At 39.8% G+C, this 24,197-nt stretch overlaps 1 long non-coding RNA gene across 1 annotated transcript in view; it reads right to left on the bottom strand.

The window, feature by feature from the left end:
* The window catches only part of LOC141991677 (uncharacterized), a 101,042-nt gene extending 80,656 nt beyond the window's left edge, over positions 1 to 20,386 (bottom strand). Inside the window, exon 1 of the long non-coding RNA XR_012640429.1 lies at positions 20,345 to 20,386. This is a non-coding gene — a long non-coding RNA (uncharacterized LOC141991677). The remainder of the gene's footprint in view (positions 1 to 20,344) is intronic.
* Between the last annotated feature and the right edge of the window lie 3,811 nt (positions 20,387 to 24,197).

Raw genomic sequence — 24,197 nt, 5'->3', positions numbered from 1 at the left:
AAGCTTGTGTAGGAGGAATTCTTTGAGTTGGCTTCTTAAATACCTTCATGCTCTTTCACATCTGATACTCCTTGATGAAACATAGGAGCTTTGTCTTATAACAGGCTTATTCAAAGTGATATAAGCTACGAAAGTGAGATTTTGGAAGAGTGTTGCCGTTTGCATAATGTAATAAAAATACTGTAATGACAAATAATAATTAATAATAATGTTTAATAAGCATGTAATAAAACAAATTTTATATTTCTGAGATCACTGCTTTTATAATTTATATTCAGGTAAAGGAGAAAATCCCTGGAAATATTCATTTTTAGGAGGGGGTTCATGAGACTTGACATTTTAGTGAAAGGGGTTCACAGGTTGTTAAAGTTTGGGAACCACTGTCCTAGATGTAGCAGAAATGCAAAAGGTCAAACATGAATATACATTAAAAAGATTGAGACTGTTTTATTTAAAATGGAAATAAGTGGCATCATGATAGCAGTACATGAAACAACAAATGGCATAAAGAAGGTAAATTGTGTGCCACTATTTACTCCTTTTCCTAATACTAGAACAAGGGGATGTTCTATGGAATTTTAAAGCACCTTTAAAGAACAAATGAAAGGAAATATTCTGTACATAAGGTATAGTTAACCTGCGGAATTGAATGCCACAGGGTATTATTGAGGTCATGAGTGTAGTAGACTTTAAAAAATTATTAAATATTCAGATTAGATTAGATTAAATTAAAAAATACATTGTATATAATGGGTATAAACGGTCAGGGTTCAGTGAATAAACCAAGCATGAATTGTTGGGTTAGGAAGAAACTTACCCTATGGGGAGTTTATTTCATTATTGTCTAGTGTGAGGTTTCTTTCGCTTTACTTTGAAGCATCTGTTCCTGGCCACTGCAGAGAAGAATGGCAATTCCTATATGACATCATTTGGAACATTTCAAAAATTTATAATCCTAAATCTGCTCTTGCGCAGGTGGAAATCTACATTCACACTGTTGAAATTTTTCCCCTATTTTCTAGAATACAAACACTTGCAAGATATTTCAAAGGTTGGTTTAATGCAGAAAAGAGTGAGAGTCAGAAAAGGAATTATATGCATGGTCACAAATACATGGCTGAATGATATACTCTATAAACTCCGACAGCTATGTATAGAACATATAATGATATGGTGTGCAAATCTCATTTTCATGAGTATAATATGGTCACATTGCTCATGCTAACCATGGGATAAATGGCAGAATTGCAGAGCCATTCAGGACTGGTGTACTGGAACACCAAGCTGTTAACAAAACATTAGTCCATAAAACACTAGAAGAGCTATAAAGCTGGAATGTGGCAGATTACCAGTTTCCTCAATACAGAACTGGGGTTGTGCTTTGAGGCACAATACTTGCTGGAAATCCAGGAAGCACAAGGGGAGCATGGGTATGTCTCCCCTTATCCCTCGAATACCCTTTTGAAAGGAGCTAAAGTTTGAGCACTCCTGTTCTGCTAGCCTCTGATTTGAGGTGGAGGGAGAAAGCTGTCTTGAATCCTCTTCTTGCTTCCACCCTAATGCATGGGTCTGGGGGTCCCTAGTGGGGAACAATCTTGCACTGATGAAGGTTGTACTATATGTGATCTGAATTCACTTTACATACCTTAAAGCAACCTATCAGCCTTCTTAAGTTTAAATGGTAAGGACCTGATTTTTAAAGGTATTTAAACATTTATTTAGGAGCCTAAGTCTCATTTTCAAAAGGGACTTAGGCACTTAGACTCTATATCCCAGTGCTTGCCATTGAGATTTAGGCTCTGAAGTGCCTAAGTTCCTTTTTAAAATGAGACTTAGGCCTTGCAATGCTGAGTGCAGCAACACCTAAATACCTTTTAAAATCTGCTCCCAAGCTTTTACGTTAGCCTTCTTCTTGTATTTTAATAAAGTGCAAGTTTACTTTGAAAAGTATTTTAGATATAAGCAGCAGCATAAAATGTTTGAAAAAAATTACTCAGTATAAATTACATGCCAAAAGTCTTCCTCACAATTTCTATTAATATGGTTCATAATAAACCTATTTTACTTTATCGCTATTTTATATCTTCTTTTACTCAGATCAGCACCAGAAAAGTCATAAACCAATTATAATCCTAATAACTCTCACCCAGTGTCACATACTCATTTTATTAAGCCCTGTTGCCACAGAGTTAGTATGTGCCTGCTCTCATTCTGCTTCTGCTACATTTTCTGTATAGCCGCAGCTGAGTTATAGGGGGGGGGCTATATTTTAGTGTTTGTTGCAGAAAAACAGCTTTACCTAAAACTAAAGAAATATATTATATTAATATATTCATTTGATTATAGTCTTAGAGACAAGTATTTAAGATGTTTTGCTGGTATCAATATACATATTTAACTAGTATCTGATGAGAGAGGGAAATATATGTTGATGGTACCAAGGGTCTTTTAAGTACACATTCCTTTATGTGTACTATTGTGCCTTCATCAAAAATGGTGTATAGGAAAATGCATCTATTGAGAAAACTGATCATATATTCACCCTTACCTTCCTGCCCTGTCAGATTTGAGCCTCAGGAAATTATTCAAGCTGCTGGTGATCTGAAAGGAAATTATTAAAAGATCAGGAATTGTATGCCATTGTTAGGCAAATGCAAAAATCTGTCCTTGAATTATTTCCTTTCGGAAGTTCTGGGCCGTGTTCCAAACCACTGTCACCCATTTGTCACTCTGGGATTTTTTTAAGAACATAGGAATTGCCACACTGATCAGATCACACTTCATCTAGTCCATTATAATATCTCCAGCAGTGGCCAGCACCAGATGCTTAAGAGAAACGAGCAAGAAACCCAGTAGTATGCACTGGGATAATCTGCCCCCAAAAAAGGCTCAACTTAATTCCTACTATTAAAGATTTACTTATGTTCTGAAGCATGACATTTATAAACCTTCCAAAAATGGTTATCCTTATATATGTCCACTCACTTTTTATATCTTGTTAAATTCTTGTCCCTCAATTTCCTCCTACTCCAGGTCCTAACCCTCCTGTCCCTGGCTTTTTTCTCCCCCATTACTCTCTAATCTCTCCTTTTAATTCTTTCTGGGCCTTGCCAGTCTATTACTGGCATTCTTTTATTGTGCTCCCTGTCCTAGGCCTTATGGTAATCTCTGAACTGTCAGTATCACCACCCTTATCTGTTTTTGTTTCATGTTTTTGTCACCCTAGGCCAATCTGATTTCTTTCCCTCCTGCCATTACTCAATTTTCCTTCCAATTTCTCCCCAGATCCATTCCAGAAATCTGGCATCTGTTCACTAAGATTTCATCATGCACCTGCCATTTCAGTCCTTTCCAATGTCTTCACTGTATATTAAGTGGTGGGGCCCTTTGTCAGAAAAGCTTGACAGAAAAGATGAGTTACTCCCTTTAACTGCAGGGAGGGTGCTTGTCTGGCAGGCTGGTAGGAAGCGGGTTGTTTCCCCCTTTAAATCCGCCCCCCCCAAAAGGATTACCTGTTCCAGGTAAAGAAGCAGGAAGCAGTATAGTCAGATCAGATCAGCAGGAAAGGACGCTGTTCTCTCCTCCCTCCTGCCCCCGCAGCTAACCCAAAGATGCACGGGAGGGTGGGGTACTTATACCCAGGGCAGTTCTTGGAAAACCCTCTTTAACCTGGACTAGGTTAGCAGCAGCAGCATCTCTGTTTCCATGTCTGCAAAGGACACTCACAACAGGGTGGTAAGACTGGGAAGGAGGAGGGGGAACACAGAATGGTACTTAGAGCAGGAAGAGTGGGGACATGTGGGGAATGGAGTGAGAGTCAGATGTTTATGAAAAGTTGTGGCCTAATTCAAACAACATCCAATTCCTCCTGTCCTTCTTCCGGCATAGCCAATCTCTGTACACGCAGATTTTAATAAAGCTCAATCTCGGTTATCAACCTTGTACCCTATATTTTATTTAACAGTGATGCTGCTTCCCACAATTCCATACTGTTTTTCTTTTCCAACAACCCCCTTCCATCTAGGTCTTTCCTGGATCCCATTCATTATACTGAATAAAATAATGCCATCACCATAAACAATTGAAGAAGACAGACTTTTAGGAACATTTACCAAGCAGAGATAGGCCAGAACCACAAGGTCTACTTTTGGATTTGAACTTCCTTGCAGGCTATGGCAGGGGTTTCATATTGAGATTTGGATTGGTCTTATTTCTATTACCACTATACTTAACGATCATTGGGCTAAATTAATTGTACCTGTGTAACTGAGAATAGAATTTGGTCTCTCATGTTTAAAATTAATGGCCTGGGGTTTTTTTTGGAGTGGCTGAGCTCCTGCAGCTCTCATGGACTTCAGCAGAAGCTGGGCAGGCTCAATACTTCTGAAAATCAGGCCGTGGGTGTCTGCTATAATGCAGATGACTTACTGTTATTTAAGTCATCAACTCAAATAATAAGCCTCAATATGGGGCCGATCCAATTCATACTGACTTTGATCTAAGTTAGGCCAGACCTTATACTGTTTGAATAACACATCTAATAAAATACAACATAAGTGAGACCAATGTACCACGTATTTTCATTTGCAGACCTATGTGCTTAGCCATTTCTTAAAGTGACCTTTGCTTTCCATCGTCTGAGCTACAATAGGGCACCTTTCTATTGCTGGTATTGCTGCTACCCTGCCCTACAGAATGCTTTCAAAGTGATTCTGAATGTATCTCTCCTGTGAAGGAAGGCAATGGCCAGGGCCGGCTCCAGGTTTTTTGCTGCCCCAAGCAAAAAAATTGTTTCCCCAAGCTCCGCGAGCGCAACCGTCCCTGGAATTGTGCCGCCCCAAGCACGTGCTTGCTTTGCCGGCGCCTAGAGCTGGCGCTGGTTATGACTGGGACACACACCTGTTGAAGTAAAGCAACAGCTCACTACACCTGATAGGCTTTAACTGCTATTTATACCATCTGAAAATCAAGGGTGACTTTTAGACATTTAGCTATGTAAATAAGAAGCAAAAAATAAAATGCATTTGTGTCACTCATAAATACGCCTTTTTAATAGTCTACGGCAGCATGGTAAAAACAACATTCTTATCATGCATACACACATTGAAGACTTCTAACAGCATTATCACTCATCAATCACAGAGCTAAATTTAAGTGACTTGAAAAATATGCTCAAGAAATTAAACATATTCCTGTAAATTACTTGTCCTCCCCCGTTGGTGTGCAGGTTACACGAGGAATATTCTTTGATTATCTTATATCCAATGTGTTTTCAAAGTAATTATGTGATTTTCCCCCCCCCATATTGAATGTCACAAAATAAAATCCAGAAATCTATGAAAAAAGATTATCAAACCCTCTCATAATTTGTAATCATTTTCAAATGAAAATAAGGTTTTCTAGGACAGAACTATGTGTTACTAAGTTCTGCTTATATGATTAAATTCACCTCATGTGTGGAAAGGTTTATGTGTCACTTATACACTCTTGCAGGAGCTTTATGCTGTCCCTCCTCACAGCATTTAATTTCCCCCTCAGACTCAGAGCCCAATTTTTTAACCTGAATTCTTACATACCTGGTAAATATTTTATTATTAATCTTAAGGCATCAGGATATGCAAGGCATGCATGATCTCAAGAGAGCTCAGGGATTCACCTGTGCTGAGTTCACTGCAGGATCAGGGACTAAATACATGCTAGAAAAAAAGGAGCAGATTCAATGTGATTTTACACGTACAATAATCGTTTTTAGAATCAGTATGGATATTTAAAGATAGTGTGTCAGCCCACAGTGGGACTGCACATCATTTCTTCAAAGCCTATCATATGACTTATGGAACAACGTCAAAAGGTAGGTGCCTTTGCCAACAAGAACTGGATCTGAGCAATAGCTTGGCTAGCAATTAGCTGCAGCTAAATTCTACAACTCAGCTGCCAACCCTGTGAACAGTGCCAGTTCTTCGCTCTGTAAACTTTCAGAAGCATGACTTCCACAGATTACTCTTTCTGCATCCTTAAGCGTGCTATCCAAAATATAATAAACAATGGTACCACATATCAGAGATATGAGTTTATATCATTCAAAAAATACAAAAGAAAAATGGGAGCGTATGTACTGTTTGTGGTTAGAATATCAGTAAATAATAATATTATGAGCTGGGTGAAATCTTGTTATGGGATTGAGATTGATAGGTATGAACTCACCCTTCACTTAACATAGCTGTAAGCATAAGCCCCACCTAGGCAAAAGGAGTGCATGAATCCAGCCAGGTGCTCTTGCTGAGTATTGTTTTGTGTGAAGAAACCCTTGAGGGTAAGGGGTAACTCAGGGGTTCAGGCTGAGAAGAATACTCTTGGTGCTTTGAGCAAAAGATGCTGTTTCCTGTTATTTGATTCCTTCTGCATTCAGAGACACAGGACTTTGTACATTCTTTGTAAATAAAGAACGGCATAAAAGTACCTGACTACCACCAATTTCTACTCTCAAATTCCCATAGGGACCCAAACTTTGACTAACCACTCAGTTCAAAAGGGGCAAAGTCATGAGCTGGCCACCTCCCAAGTGTCCCCTTCATGGCCGGAAGTCACTCTGCAGAACCTTGCCTCTGTTTCCTCTTCTTCAGGGCCCCCTACACAGACTCCACATACTTTTTCTGTGGTCAAAATACCCTTCCTTGGAGTCTCGGTTTATTCACAAAAAATAACAAAATAAAACTCAAAAGTCCAAAATTAAATTCCAGCTAATAAATATTCCTCTTCCTACTCCCAGGTTTCTCTGCCTGGAGAGCTTTCTCAAGATCTCTCTTGATTCAGCATGATATTCCCAGCCTTTCCTGACTGGAATCTTAGTCCCACATCCTAGGACTCTGCTGAAGCTTGCTCACTCCTAGCAGTTTAGTTTAGTTTCATTTTGTTTAATCTCATATCTCTCTCCCTCTCCTTCACTACAGCCTCCAGTTGTTCTTTATGGGGGAATTACCTTATCCCTTTCAGGTGGAGCTCAACCTGTAATCAGTGTTAGCTTAGCCCAGTCTCCCCAGCCCATGGGACAAGCCACCCTGTTACAGGCAACAACAACAATATCTAGTAAAGAACTTGGAATGCATTGCAAATATCGGCCCTAAAGGTCAGATTCTCACCCACAAGGCACAGATTACCTCTTCTGCCATCACATGTGATGTGGTATTTCCAAATAGTTCCAAGAAACGTGAGAGTGCAAATGGCAGCTACGGTATGTTGAAGTATGTGACAGAAGGAAAAAGGAACGAAAACAAATTTCCTTGTAGTTCTTTCTTTACTCATGTAGAATTTTCTAAGTGACATACTCCTGCTCTATCTCATTTTCAATTCCACAATAAAAATAATATTTTTTGGCATGAAGTTTAAATATGCCATTCATGTTATCTGAAGTTAATATGGCAATGATTAATTATTAATGTATGACCCAGTAATTACTGTAATCAAGTGTGGCATCCATACAACCTTGACCTGGGACCTCAAAAGGGTTTCATCAGGGACAATACTTGCATGGAAAATTATCAGGGGAAGCTAGTAGCTTCAGAACAATGGGGTTGGCAACTAAACAGATTTCATTCTTCCCTTTTAGTTAGTATTAAACCAATGCCCAGCCGGGTGCTTGAAGATAATATAATTCTGGAAATGATATCTTTAAAATGAAAGAAAAATTAAGCTCTGGACGACTTGAAGTCATTAGAGATTCCATGTCACATTTTATTTTGCAAGAGGAGGTTTGTTAGCATTAGTGTTTTAGCCTGTCATAAATATAAAGGGAAGGGTAACAACCATCCTGTATACAGTACTATAAAATCCCTCCTGGCCAGAGGCACAAAATCCTTTTACCTGTAAAGGGTTAAGAAGCTCAGGTAACCTGGTTGGCACCTGACCAAAAGGACCAATAAGGGGCAAGATACTTTCAAAGCTTGTGGGGGGGGGGGCAGGAAGGTTTTGGTCTGTCTGTTCTGTGTGCTTGCCGGACACAGATCAAGGAAGCAGGCAATCCAACTCCATTAGAATTAGTAAGTACTAGCAAGGAAATGCGTTAGCTTATTTTTGTTTTGGCTTGTGTTTTTCTCTGTGCTGAGAGGAAGGTGTATTCCTGGTTTTCTTTTTGTAACTTTAAAATTTGGCCCACAGGGAAATCCTCTGTGTTTTTGAATCTGATTGCCTTGTAAGATTATCTTCCATTCTAATTTTACAGAGGTGCTTCTTTTACCGTCTTTCTTTATAATAAAGTTCTGTTTCTTTTAGAATCTGATTGGGGGTTTTTTTTTTTTAGTGTCCTAAAAAAACCCAAGGTGGGTCTGTGCTCCTCTTGTTTATTCTCAAGCCTCCCCAGGAAAGGGGGTGTGGCGGCTTGGGGGGATATTTCGCGGGAGTAGGAACTTCAAGTGGTCCTTTCCCTGAGTTTGTCTAAATCACTTGGTGGTGGCAGCATTACCTAATCCAAGGTACAAGGGAGAATTTGTGCCTTGGGGAGTTTTTAACTTAAGCTGGTAGAAATAAGCTTAGGGGGTCTCTCAGGCAGGTCCCCACTTCTGTACCCTAGAGTTCAGAGTGGGGAGGGAACCCTGACATAGCCATATATGAGTAATTGCATTATGACTACCTAAATCCCTCCCCTGTAGCTTTAGTTAGTTAACTTCACTTCCTGACCAAAACTATTGTGTTGTTTGGCTGTGCAATATCAAACAGCTGTCATGTTTCACCCTAGAGATGGACGCAGCGTAGTGACAGGTGAAGTGATATTTAGGGTCTGCCCCTGCCTCGAGAATTATCTGTGATTTCAATGGGAGCAGAAGCAGGCTAATAGTTTATAAAGGTTTTTAGGATGAACAGCACTGTAACAAGTAAATGTTCTGTAAATAATTAATACTAATAACCATCACTGATAAAAGAGTCAGCACAATTGTGTTCAAAACTTTTCATTTGAGCTGGAAATAACTCCAGCCCAGTTTATCCCACCATCTGAATTAATATTGGTAGGCTGCTTAATGGTGAAATGTCAATTTGCACAATGTTTGGAAAGTTATAAAAACATGCATTTCAATCATGTCACTTTTCTTATTTCTCTTTTCTTTTTGTTCAGCTGCAATAAATAGAAGGCGGTAGTGTACATGATTCTTATATTTTAATCACCTTCACAGATTTGAGTGCAATTAAAGAAGCTTGTCAGTTATATTAATGTTAAAAAATCAGATGAAGACTCTTTAAAATTGGGTGAAACACACCAAAATGTTTGATAGACTGTTTCAAAATAGAAAATATACCTAAAATAGGTGTAGCTTTAAAGCGTCCGTGTTCCTCTTTTATTTAAAATTGATGGCAAATAAGATCTAAAGCTAGTCCCCCCTTTCCACTCAAATTCTCAACATTATCTAACAAACACAAAGAAACCATTATAATAAACACTAAAGGTATGAAATGAAATGCTGTACATGAACAATTATCATTGGTGCTATGGGACTTGGTGCCATTGTATTAATTTTATTCTACACCTTGGAAGTATAGTTTTATTACTGCAGAACTTTAAGGTTAAGTGCATAAGATTTCACACGGTAATGGTGAAATTATGGCAGGGTATATCACTGCAATGTGTCAGTATTAAGACAGACATGGATGTTCATGACAGAGACAAGAATGCACTCATGGCACCTTCTTATACAGAAAAATCTTGTTAATAAAAACAATCTTCCAAACGTAGTTTTTCATTTATGTTTACAACAGTAGTTTAGTTTTAATTATTTATGATATTACATCCTACTACACTAATAAATGTACAGTACTATATTATACATCAATGATATCTGAGAGACATCATCACAATATTCTCACATAAAACTTTGACTGGCAGGTGAGGAAGACTGCCAATTGTTTTCAGTAGATTGGCAAAGTGTTCATTATCCAGGTTGCACTCATTCACTGTAATTTCAGAGTAAGAATGAGAAATAAGGCAACACAAATTATTAAGGCCTACCATTTCATGTTCTGCTGTAATTTCATTATCATATAAAGCATGTAAGGGATGTAGCAGTATAAATACATAAATAAGTGTAATTTAAAAAAGGTTGACCTGTGGAGAAACAATGTACTCAGATATTAACAATAATGTCAGGGTTCTAAAAAATTCTGATTTACCTTAACTTCAAGTTATGCACAAGAATATAGGAATATAAATTCCTCTAGTTAGACAATTTTAAAAGCAGGCAAAACATTTTGATTAGAATTGTAAAAGACACAGATAGAGGAAGACAACCATACAGCTCACATATATTACAATTATATACACAGATATTCTAATATACAGTTCTATTTATTTAATAGCACCATAGCAAGTTCAATATGGCATTTATAACTGCTTGTGGTCAGGGACATTGTGCACTTTTCCTGGTGCTAAAAATACTTTTAAGTCAGGGGATCTGGGGACCTTTAGGCCATCCACCCACATTTCACTGTCTTAACACTTAAATCTCCTCTGCAACTCAGAATCCCACCAGTATATTAAATGAAAGATCTTACCGTATCACATCATTCATTCTCATTTGTGTCCCCCTCTTAGTCTTGCAGACTAAAAGTACCCTTGCAAAAATTGTGCAAGGCTATATGGGAATACTTTGAGAACACCTGCTTTGGTGATAGCAGATGCTAGATGCATGAAAGAGAGTTGCTAAACAGATACTCTGGATTTTTAGATCTCCTACCCCCACTGCCTCTCCAGAATAATGATCCAACCTTCAAGACGGGTTAGAGAAAGGCATTATTGTCTACCTTATTCTGTATGATTTGACTTGTTTTGAAGTGCCTGATTCCCAGAAACACTAACACCCTTTTACGTGGCTCTGGCAGAAAAAGGAGCATTAAAGTCAGTGTAAGGTACATTTACACCCATTTTACATTGCCAGAAAGGGATCTGCATGCAAATGAGAATTTAGGCCATTATCTCCAGGAGAAGGAATAAGGGCTAAGGGAGAATTCACAGTACATGAATTCACGAAGCAGGAATTAGTGTCTGGAAAAACAATTGACCAACACTGTTGCCTTGCCCTATCAAATCTGCTTTTGGAACAGCTGGAGAATAAAACAAATTAGAGTTATTTCCTAACTTGTGAATCAGAAAGTACATTGTAACCTTTTTCATTAGTGGATGTTGGGTCTTCCCAGTGGGCAAGGGATATTAGAGAGATTATTCAGTGTTTTATTTTTCAATGGTATGTTACCAGACCTTTACACAACCACTGGGCTAGACTGTGACTTCAACTACATGTTCAGATGAGAGAGTTAGAAGTAGTAAGATTCCCTGCTACCAGCCTTGGTCTGAACATACAGTAGTAGCAACCTCCTCACCATCGCCGTCTAAGCAGGTGGGCTGGGAATTGGCTGGAAGGGTTGAGGAATGGACATAGTTCAATTTCCTAGCTAGCACAACTGAGCAGGTGCAGCGGGTGTTGCAGTTTGCTGTTGGAATAGGCCAGCATCAAATTATTGCTCCCCACTTTATATAAAGATGGAAGCAGAGAGGAAATTGTGTCTCAGAGGGAAGTCCCTGAGGCACACTGCCTCTGGGTTGATACAGCTTACTTGGCACCCTTTACTTAGGTCTGTGACACTCAGCTGAATACCTGCTGAATCTTCAAAAACTCATATAGTCAACACAAAGATAAGGAAGACATTTATATTACTGATAGTTCACAGCATTCTGAGATAGACTGATTTCACTCATATTTCCACTCTCAAAATGTGTTACATAGACTGCTTCCTGATGGTCCCTGGAGAGCTGTTGGGTCATAAGCTGTTGGCTCTCATCCTTGTTACCACATTAAAAGATGCTAAACTATACATTAAATAATTTCTGTGGTTGTAGGTTGGGTAGAACATCTTTGAGACTAGTGAGTGTCACAGCTGCCCTTCATTTGGGATAAATGGAACTGTCATAAATGTAAAGGGAAGGGAAACCACCTTTCTGTATACAGAACTATAAAATCCCTCCTGGCCAGACACAAAACCCTTTCACCTGTAAAGGGTTAAGAAGCTAAGATAACCTTGCTGGCACCTGACCAAAATGACCAATGAGGAGACAAGATACTTTCAAAGCTGGAGTGGGGGGGGTGGGGGGAACAAAGGGTGTGTCTGTCTGTGTGATGCTTTTGCCGGGAAACAGATCAGGAATGCTCTTCATAACTCCTTAAGTTAGTAAGTAATCAAGCTAGAAATGCATTAGATTTCCTTTTGTTTAGTGGCTGGTAAAATAGCTGTGCTGAATGGAATGTATATTCCTGTTTTTGTGTCTTTTTGTAACTTAAGGTTTTCCTAGAGGGATTCTCTATGTTTTGAATCTGATTACCCTGTAAGGTATTTCCCTTCCTGATTTTACAGAGGTGATTCTTTTACTTTTTCTTTAATTAAAATTCTCTTTTAAGAACCTGATTGCTTTTTTATTGTTCTTAAGATCTAAGGGTTTGGGTCTGTGTTCACCTATGCAAATTGGTGAGGATTTTTATCAAGCCTTCCCCAGGAAAGGGGGTGTAGGGCTTGGGGGGATATTTTGGGGGGAAGACGTCTCCAAGTGGGCTCTTTCCCTGTTCTTTGTTTAACACGCTTGGTGGTGGCAGCATGAGGTCCAAGGACAAAAGATAAAAGTTTGTACCTTGGGGAAGTTTTAACCTAAGCTGGTAAGAATAAGCTTAGGGGGTCTTTCATGCAGGTCCCCACATCTGTACCCTAGAGTTCAGAGTGGAGAAAGAACCTTTACAGGAACAAACAATAACACAGGCACCAAAACAGAGGCACTTGTGAAGCTACTCAGGAATTTCAATTATGTAGGTGGAGGAGCTTTGCTAGGTATTGTTTTCAGTAGTGTGTGTGTGTGTGTGTGTGTGTGTGTGTGTGTGTGTGTGTGTGTGTGTGTGTGTGTGTGTGAGTAGAAAGACAGACCCAGCCTCACCAAGCACAGACAGTGTGACCCTGAGAAAAGCCTAAGGGGAGAGCTTTCTGGCCAAGTGATGGCTGAAAGTGGCTTGGAGCTGTGAGCAAAGAAACAAACTCCCGTTTGAGTCTTCCTGTGTAACTGTGTTCGGGGAAGAGGAATTTGTACATTCTTTGTAAATCATAGAATCATAGAATCATAGAATATCAGGGTTGGAAGGGACCCCAGAAGGTCATCTAGTCCAACCCCCTGCTCGAAGCAGGACCAATTCCCAGTTAAATCATCCCAGCCAGGGCTTTGTCAAGCCTGACCTTAAAAACCTCTAAGGAAGGAGATTCTACCACCTCCCTAGGTAACGCATTCCAGTGTTTCACCACCCTCTTAGTGAAAAAGTTTTTCCTAATATCCAATCTAAACCTCCCCCATTGCAACTTGAGACCATTACTCCTCGTTCTGTCATCTGCTACCATTGAGAACAGTCTAGAGCCATCCTCTTTGGAACCCCCTTTCAGGTAGTTGAAAGCAGCTATCAAATCCCCCCTCATTCTTCTCTTCTGGAGACTAAACAATCCCAGCTCCCTCAGCCTCTCCTCATAAGTCATGTGCTCTAGACCCCTAATCATTTTTGTTGCCCTTCGCTGGACTCTCTCCAATTTATCCACATCCTTCTTGTAGTGTGGGGCCCAAAACTGGACACAGTACTCCAGATGAGGCCTCACCAGTGTCGAATAGAGGGGAACGATCACATCCCTCGATCTGCTGGCTATGCCCCTACTTATACATCCCAAAATGCCATTGGCCTTCTTGGCAACAAGGGCACACTGTTGACTCATATCCAGCTTCTCGTCCACTGTCACCCCTAGGTCCTTTTCCGCAGAACTGCTGCCTAGCCATTCGGTCCCTAGTCTGTAGCGGTGCATTGGATTCTTCCATCCTAAGTGCAGGACCCTGCACTTATCCTTATTGAACCTCATCAGATTTCTTTTGGCCCAATCCTCCAATTTGTCTAGGTCCTTCTGTATCCTATCCCTCCCCTCCAGCGTATCTACCACTCCTCCCAGTTTAGTATCATCTGCAAATTTGCTGAGAGTGCAATCCACACCATCCTCCAGATCATTTATGAAGATATTGAACAAAACCGGCCCCAGGACCGACCCCTGGGGCACTCCACTTGACACCGGCTGCCAACTAGACATGGAGCCATTTATCACTACCCGTTGAGCCCGACAATCTAGCCAGCTTTCTACCCACCTTATAGTGCATTCATCCAGCCCATACTTCTTTAACTTGCTGACAAGAATACACAAAAAAAAATAAACAAAATGACATAAAACACCCCTGACTCCATCATCAATTTCTCCCTCTAATGGAAACAAGCTGCAGGGCTCCAAACTTTGGCTTTCTGCTTGGGTCAAAAAGGGGTAACACTATTATTGTTTTTCCCTTTAAACCAGTGTTTCCCAAACTTGTGATGCCGCTCGTTCAGGGAAAGCCCCTGGTGGGCCGGGCAGGTTTGTTTACCTGCTGCATCCGCAGGTTCGGCCGATCGCGGCTCCCACTGGCCGCGGTTCGCCGCTGCAGGCCAATGGGGGCTACGGGAAGCAGCGGCCAGTATGTCCCTCGGCCCGCGCCGCTTCCCGCACGTTAAAATGTGACTTGAATGTTAGAATGTTAAAAGGTGACTTGAGCAGTCTATATGTACGTGCATGGGGAGAAGAATTCTGGTGATAGGGGGCTCTTTAATTTGATTTAAATGGGAGTCAGGTGAATCAGTGCTTTTGAAAATCCTACTAGGGCTCAGATCCTCAAACGTAGCTCCCATTGATTTGAACGTCTGTGCTTGTTAGGCATCTAAATGAGGATTTGGCCTAGTAGCCTTTCTGCTACTTCCTCCTCCACTTTATTTTGTGAGGGCCCTATCTGAGAAACATGCTCAGAGGCTGCCTTAGAGCACACCTAAAGGATCAGGCCCCACAGGCAAGATAGGTGGGAGAATGCCTAGTTTGTGACACAAATCTCAGCAGGTTTTAAGTACCAAACAGCTTGACAGCATCAGGATTTTGGTGGCTTCGCGCTTGTGCACAAGCAGAAATTTAGGCACCTAGGAAATGTAGGTGCCTGCTATGTAAGGCAGCAGCTAAGCAGGGGTTTCGAGGATCTAAATTTTAGACGTAGGCACTTAAATCTCTTTGTGAATCTAGCTCTCAGTGTCTGCCATTGTGATTGGTGGCTTGTGAGGAGCTCAGATTCTTTCCAGCCTCCCATCCAACAACAGAAAACTTGTGCAGAGCTATTGCATATAAGTTTAATTAATTTGTAATTGGCATTGTACATCAGATTCAGCCTTACTTTTGGATACATTTGGCCATTACTTATTTAGAATACCTTTACTATTTTCTGGGCTCAAATTCCACAAAGGGTGACACCTATTTTTGATTTGATAGGGCCTAGAGCTGGTCAGAGAATGATAATCTCATTTTGTGAAGAATTTTGAAATTTAGTTTAGTTTCAACTTAAGAAAATATTTGAACTGAACAGTTTTAAAATAAAAAAATGAAATGTTTCATTCCAAAAATGTTGACGGGATTTTTGACATTGTTGTATGTGTTTTCCTCCGTTTTTATTCTAAAGTGAAATGTTGATGAAATAAATACAACTTTGCAAAGCATTTCGATTTTGATGGAACTGCATTTTTTGACAGAAAATAGTTCCGACAAAGTTTTTCTGACCAGCTCACGTAGGGCCTTTAGTGATGTATTTTTTGAACTACTACAGGACGTCGGCTTCATAAACTCTTTAGACACAGATATTCAATAGACATGACAGGGTCACAAAGCTATCTAACTACTTTTGTGACCTTGGAATGTCTATTGAACAGATTCCTAACAGGAACAAAGAGACTATTTTTAAATATTTTATGTTTTCATTTCTTATGGCAAGGATTACAGTGATAGGCTATATAACACAAACTAAATCCTTGTAATAAGAAATGAAAATTTAAAATGATTAAAGCAGTCTTTCTTTGCTGATGTTATTCCAGTGAATTTTTAGGTTAGCAACTGGGAAAATGCAGGGAAATTTCCAGAGTAATTCTAATTACTTCAGAGTTCATTGGGTCATATCATGTTGAAGCTCACAAGAAGTGGAAGGTTGGACATATGACCAGGGAAGAGTATAAAAATATTGCTCGGGCATGTAGGAATGAAATCAGGAGGGCCAAATCGCACCTGGAGCTGCAGCTAGCAAGAGATGTCAAGAGTAACAAGAAGGGTTTCTTCAGGTATGTTGGCAACAAGAAGAAAGCCAAGGAAAGTGTGGGCCCCTTACTGAATGAGGGAGGCAACCTAGTGACAGAGGATGTGGAAAAAGCTAATGTGCTCAATGCTTTTTTTGCCTCTGTCTTTACTAACAAGGACAGCTCCCAGACTGCTGTGCTGGGCATCGCAACATGGGGAGTAGATGGCCAGCCCTCTGTGGAGAAAGAGGTGGTTAGGGACTATTTAGAAAAGCTGGACGTGCACAAGTCCATGGGGCCGGACGAGTTGCATCTGAGAGTGCTAAAGGAATTGGCGGATGTGATTGCAGAGCCATTGGCCATTATCTTTGAAAACTCGTGGCGAACGGGGGAAGTCCCAGATGACTGGAAAAAGGCTAATGTAGTGCCAATCTTTAAAAAAGGGAAGGAGGAGGATCCTGGGAACTACAGGCCAGTCAGCCTCACCTCAGTCCCCGGAAAAATCATGGAGCAGGTCCTCAAGGAATCAATCCTGAAGCACTTACACGAGAGTAAAGTGATCAGGAACAGTCAGCATGGATTCACCAAGGGAAGGTCATGCCTGACTAATCTAATCACCTTCTATGATGAGATTACTGATTCTGTGGATGAAGGGAAAGCAGTGGATGTATTGTTTCTTGACTTTAGCAAAGCTTTTGACACGGTCTCCCACAGTATTCTTGTCAGCAAGTTAAAGAAGTATGGGCTGGATGAATGTACTATAAGGTGGGTAGAAAGTTGGCTAGATTGTCGGGCTCAACGGGTAGTGATCAATGGCTCCATGTCTAGTTGGCAGCCGGTGTCAAGTGGAGTGCCCCAGGGGTCGGTCCTGGGGCCGGTTTTGTTCAATATCTTCATAAATGATCTGGAGGATGGTGTGGATTGCACTCTCAGCAAATTTGCGGATGATACTAAACTGGGAGGAGTGGTAGATACGTTGGAGGGCAGAGATAGGATACAGAGGGACCTAGACAAATTGGAGGATTGGGCCAAAAGAAACCTGATGAGGTTCAATAAGGATAAGTGCAGGGTCCTGCACTTAGGACGGAAGAACCCAATGCACAGCTACAGACTAGGGACCGAATGGCTAGGCAGCAGTTCTGCGGAAAAGGACCTAGGGGTTACAGTGGACGAGAAGCTGGATATGAGTCAGCAGTGTGCCCTTGTTGCCAAGAAGGCCAATGGCATTTTGGGATGTATAAGTAAGGGCATAGCGAGCAGATCGAGGGACGTGATCGTTCCCCTCTATTCGACATTGGTGAGGCCTCATCTGGAGTACTGTGTCCAGTTTTGGGCCCCACACTACAAGAAGGATGTGGATAAATTGGAGAGAGTCCAGCGAAGGGCAACAAAAATGATTAGGGGTCTGGAACACATGACTTATGAGGAGAGGCTGAGGGAACTGGGATTGTTTAGTCTGCAGAAGAGAAGAATGAGGGGGGATTTGATAGCTGCTTTCAACTACCTGAGAGGTGGTTCCAAAGAGGATGGTTCTAGACTATTCTCAGTGGTAGAAGAGGACAGGACAAGGAGTAATGGTCTCAAGTTGCAGTGGGGGAGGTTTAGATTGGATATTAGGAAAAACTTTTTCACTAGGAGGGTGGTGAAACACTGGAATGCGTTACCTAGGGAGGTGGTAGAATCTCCTTCCTTAGAAGTTTTTAAGGTCAGGCTTGACAATGCCCTGGCTGGGATGATTTAATTGGGGATAGGTCCTGCTTTGAGCAGGGGGTTGGACTAGATGACCTCCTGAGGTCCCTTCCAACCCTGATATTCTATGATTCTATGATTCTATGTTACTCGGCAATTATATATAAATCAGTATCTTAAGGGGCTGACAGATAGTAAAAAAAAACATGGAATACAAATAAGATTTGTTTTGTCTTTAAGAAAAAACAACAATAAAAAAAACCTTCTGGGTATATTATTTTCTCAGGGCAGGTCTACACTACCACTTAAATTTATCTAATTTGTGTCACTGATGGGTGTGAAAAAAGACATCACCCTGAGCGACTCAAGTTTCAGCAACCTACGCACTGTCCACACCTGCTCTATGTTGCCTGGAGACACCTTCCCGATGACATAGCTTCCGCCTCTCGTGGAGGTGGAATAATTGGCCCTGTCAACACCCGTTCTCCACTTGTGAGGTAACTCCCTTCCCTTCATGTGTCATTATAGAATACCTGCATTTGTAATTTTCACTCCATGCATCTGAAGAAGTGGTGTTTTACCCATGAAAGCTTATGCCCAAATAAATCTGTTAGCCTTTAAGGTGCCACCAGACTCCTTGTTGTTTTTGTGGATACAGATTAACACGGCTACCCCCTGTTACTTGACACATCAAGAGATGATTCCTTGAAGAGGCTTCTAGAAATTGCTTCTTTAAGAAATCCTGGTACCTTACTCTCCTGATCAGAGGCACTGATAAGCTCTACCAATACTCCATCAAATGGTTTCTGTGTGTTTGATTTCACAGCAGGAAGTTTCAGATTGTGGGCCATGGTTTAGATGGGTTTAGCGGTCCCAAACCACTTTGAAACCTCTGAGCAAAACCAATAAAATGTGCTGGGGCACGAAAGGAAATTGTTTGGGTAAAAAGGGGGGCATGGAGTGTTTTTTAGTGGGGGTCCCATAAGGATTTGTTCTTGCACCTATGATATTTAACATTTTTATCAATGACATGGAAGAAAACATAAAATCATCACTGATAAATTTTGCAGACAACACAAAAATCAGGGGAGTAGTAAAGAATGAAAGGATAGGTAACTGATATAGAGCGATCTGGATCACTTGGTAAACTGGATGCGAGCAAACAATATGTGTTTTAATACTGCTAAATGTAAATGTATACATTTAGAAACAAAGAAAGTAGGCCATACTTAAAGGATTGGAGAGTCTCTCCAGGGCAGCAGTGATTCTGAGAAATATGTGGGGGTCGTGGTGGATACATAGCTGAACGTGAGCTCCCAGCATGACACTGTGGCCAAAAAGGGATTGTGGGATGATAAACAGTGGACTCTTGAGTAGGAGTGGATAGGTTATTTTACCTCTGGGTTTGGCACTGTTGCAACCGCTGCTGGAATCATGTACAGTTCTGGTGTCCACAATTCAAGAAGGATGTTGAAAAAAATGGAAAGGTTTCAGAGAAGTGCTATGAGAATTATTACAGGTTTAGAAAACCTGCCTTATTGTGATAGACTCAAGGAGCTCAATCTATTTATCCTAACAAGAGATGGTCAAGGGGTGACTTTGTCATAGTCTATAGGTTCCTACATGGGGAACAAAAATGTGACACTGGGGTCTTCACTCTAGCATAGAATGGTATAATGTGGTCCAATGGCTGGAAGTTGAAGCTAGACAAATTAAGACTGGAAATAAGTCATAAAATTTTAACAGTTAATAATTTAACCACTGGAAAATTTACCAAGGTATGTGGTAGATTCTCCATCACTGACAACTTTTAAATCAAGATTGGATGTTTGATTTTATGTCTCATCTAAAATAGAGTACCAAAGTCCTGACCAATTTTTAGAAAAAAATCCTAAGGCATTTTCTTCCAGACTACAGTACAAACCTCAGTTTCTGGGCAAATTCCAATTTAGGTAATTACATTTCATTTTCCTGTAATTTCAGAAAGATATTGCATTCTTTACTTCCTATAAATCACACTGAATGTTTGCAGAAGACAGATACTAGTATGCATTATGGCCCCAATTCCACAAAGCTCCTTCTTAACTTCAATAGAACTACTCATTTACCTGTGAAGTGATAACTCTGGAAAAAGCACACTCATCAAACCAAAACCCATAGAGCCAGATCCTTCAGTTTGCTTATATAAGTTGTTCCACTGACTTCAGTGGGACTACTTGTGGAAAAAAGATTTGTGAGGTCTAGCCATATATATCTACCTATTATAACACCTCTAGAAAACCAAAATAAATCAATGTAAATTTAACAGTCAGCTAAGCATAAATGTAGGTCATGCAGCATAGCCAAAGCTCTCTACAGCTTTCTGATACAAATATAGTACACAGATTTTATGCTGTTTTTACTTTTTGGTATTTTTCCAGGCAATATCACCTGAACATTGTCCTAGAATGATCTCCATAGTCGCAAAGAAGAAACATTACCTAAAATGGTGCAGTGAGAGTTCCTCTGGATAGCTTATTTTCTCAGGCAGCACATCTTGACCATGGCCCAAGGGCAATTTTCATAACAAAGTAGCTCCCTCTTGCATTCCAGGCACATCCACAGCAGCAGTCTCCTGAAGCTCTCATGCAGCTGCAAAGCAAATTTTAGGTTAAATCCAACCAATGTGTATAAATGAAAGACTATGTATTGTATACAATAAAGACTTTAAAATGATTAGATTTATTAAAACCCTAGCAAAATAACCCACCTATTTTATTTTTATCTTGATCATATATATCTTATTGAGTTTTAATGTGAGAAATGGAGACACAATTCTGTATACATGCAAAGGAATATGTCAGCCTAAAACTTCCAAGAGTACAATGTTAATAGAGCCTTGTCACAAACAGCTTGACCCCTTTCATGAGACCTGTCTGAGAATACAAAACAAAAATAACAATCTAAGAACTCTATTCAAGCCCCCTAACAGAGCTCAAGCTGACAGAATAATAATATGAAAGAGAGCAGAGGCAGTGGGGGCAGGGAAGAGGAGAGAGCATATCTTGCTCTAAATGTATTTCACACATAAAGTGAATGCATCTGATCTTCAAGTAACATTCACTAAGCTCTCAAGAGCTTATAAGGAGAAAACTTGAGTTTGTACATTAAAAATAATAATTAATAAAAAAACAGCTGCTAAATAAGGAGAGTAAAATATGAAAGCTAGATGAAGGTAAGATAAGGTGAGTCACCCCTGCAAATATCTGTGTCAGCCATGAACCCTAGCCATGGTTCTCCTTCCAGTGACAGCCTCAAGTTGATTCAATTTGAAATAATTAAAACAAAACAGAAGCAAAAACACCAACACATAAAGAAAATATAAAGCCCTTTCAGGAAACCTTTCACCTTGCCAATCACTTATATCTTGTGTGGTATTTACGCAATCACCACAAGCGAAATTCTATCACAGTATATCTCCCATTTCTGCAATATGCTAAATGATTGTGATCTGGAGCCAACTTTTTCAGTTATGTTCTGATTCCACTTGATTCTGTTTTGTTCCTAAATGAGAATATCTGCAGACATGTATGCCCTAAATTGACATGAACTGCTCTTCGACACTAATGAGATATGTGCAATGGCATCATGTAGTAGTAAATGACACTATTTGTTGTCCATGTTCGTAATGGTAGATCTCCAACTGCTGACATGTAGGGATACAAAATGGGTTTAATGATCAGTCTTTTAATTCTTTTTATGTTATCTTTTCCAAGCTCATTTCAACTCAATTGCTTTTGAATTTAGATTGAATAAAATAATCTTTATTTCTGATCTTCTTCAAATATTATTTGCCTGAGAAACTATGGTTATAAAAATCTCAAAATCATAAGATGTTTGATTTTGAATGGGGTTTTGCTGTATTCTCCTAAGGGCATTTATTTTTATACATTGATGACCCTTGATAATAGTTGAAAGAGTTATGGCATATTCCTGTACTGTATTTCGGTATAGATTATATTGCTCAATTAATGCTATTGTTAAATCTGTGAAATATCCACTCTGGACTATTTTTTCTCTATTTTTTTTCCAAATAGTAAGAGGAATACAAACTGTGAACACAAAGGAATTAAAATATATATCTGAAATATGTAGTTCCCAGGATAACTAAAACAAATGTAATTTGAAATGTAAATATTAAAACAAATTACATCCCACAAAAATTCACTCAAACCAAGAACCTGGAATTAAACTTTATACAGAAACAGTCTGAGATCAGACGTTGCAGCTCACTCCTAACTCTTTTTGGAGACAGCATGGTGAATTGGCTTGAGCACTAGCCTGGGGCCAAGGAACTTGGGTTCCACACCCAGCTCTGTCATTGAGTTGTAAGAATTTGGTAATTCACTATTATGATCTATGCTTCAGTCTCCCCATCTATAAAATGTGAATTTTTATACATTTTCAGATGTGTGGACAAAAGTGTCATATAAGTTTAGTGTTATGACTATCACTCTATGTCAAAGAAAGCTGAAAAACCCTAGTGTTGGGAAGGTTAAGTTTTGGTCTGAACATTGACTCCTCATGCTGGAGAATGCTCAGATCTGGGGTTTTTATTCATATTCATCTCTCAGAATGGAAAGAGCTTCAAAAGACTGCTGTTTCTTACAAGACAATATTGGGTGGATTTTGCGTATAATTCTATATATCCATAAATGTTTGTTAGAAAAATTATTTCAGACTGACATGACTGAAATATGAGAAATTAAATTCCAAGTATCATTAACAATATGGACACTACCAAATTAATGAAGTAAATTAATGTTAATAATACTTTACAGAAGAATGCCATGGTTCTGCTCTTAACACATCATACTTTTAAAACTGAATAAATTTTAATCACCAGTTGTACACTGAGTACATATTTTTGTGGTGATTGAAGGAGATACAATTAGGAATATCATATGCGTGTCAGTTTACCTGCTTGATATTATTCTTTATGACTGCATGGAGTTAAATCAAAGGAGGCTGGTAGGAGAGATCATGCAGGAAATGAAATAACAACAGATATAAGGTACCTCCATAGAGACTACTCAGGATCCTTAAGAAAACAGTGAGGAAGGTATTAAATGGGAAATGCCCAGGTGCATGACTCTACCCATGCTAGCAGGTTTATTTTTGCCCAGGCCCACGCCTAGGAATAAAGGAAAACTACACCATTAAAACACCTGACCTGGAAAGGAAGTGGGGGGTGGGAGGCAGTGGAGCTGGCAGCAGCAGCTGGAGCAAAGATTCTGAAAGAGACACAGCGAGAGAAAGCAGCAGCATAGTCTACATCCTCTGGTCCAGTAGTAGGGGACCTGACTGGTGGAACTTAACAAAAACTTCCAAGGAAAGGACACATTTTAGATGAGACAATCTGCATATAGACTTTTGTTATTTTAACCCTTTTTTCTGCTTATTGTGTACCCTTGGATGAATAAAACACATTTGTTTTGAAAAAGCTGTTTTGTGGTTATTTTAAATCACCATAGGCCAGAGGCTCCCAGAGAGAAGCAGGTGCCTGCTTGGGCCTCTCGTGAGAAACGGAGGGCTCCAAACCAGAGATTTAGTTCAAGAGAGGGTTAACTATGGGGTGCCACCTTTGAGACATGTGCAGGAAACCAAGTCTGTCATCTGAGGAGTGCACTCGAGATGACTGCAAAGAGGTCTAGAACACAGCGTGCCCTGTAACTGTGACAACTTTTAACATAGATTGCATTATCTTATCACAAGTCATTATAGTAGAGATGTCTGATTCAAGCACTGTGTGTAATTACAACTAATAAATAATATCATAGTTTTGTCACTAAAAAGGGCTGAAAACATTTACTTGTTAACACAGGTGTAGGAGGTATATTGAAACACTGATGGCTCTGTCTTTCAAACTATCAGACAACAAATGCATGAACACATGTGCATCTGATATATTTGTGCAATTAGAACAACTGCACACAAACTAGGTACATGTGCAAGCCAAGTGGCCACTTCCAATCAATCAGTTTCAGATTCATGATACTGTATAAAATAATGACTTTGGTTGTTTTGTCTCCAGGAAGCAAATTACAGATTACTCAGGCTAATACAGTAATAATCATAATTGCAATTGCTGGGTATCCCACAAACTAATGAAATTGCTTATTTCCAAAGGGGTCAGTGAGAAATTCTCTTCTGTTTCAGCACTTTACTCGGTCATGGTCATTAAGTTTACTGGGTCATGGTCATTAAGTTGGATTCTCTGGAAACTTCAGGTAAAAAATAATTGCTAGTAGCACTTTATCTAGGTAGCTCTGGCATTACTCTTTCCCATGTTAC

The sequence above is a fragment of the Natator depressus genome, chromosome 7 (assembly GCF_965152275.1).
Source record: "Natator depressus isolate rNatDep1 chromosome 7, rNatDep2.hap1, whole genome shotgun sequence".
NCBI lineage: Eukaryota > Metazoa > Chordata > Testudines > Cheloniidae > Natator > Natator depressus.
Note: the sequence above shows the minus strand (reverse complement) of the source record. Positions and strands in the feature narration are given on the sequence as shown.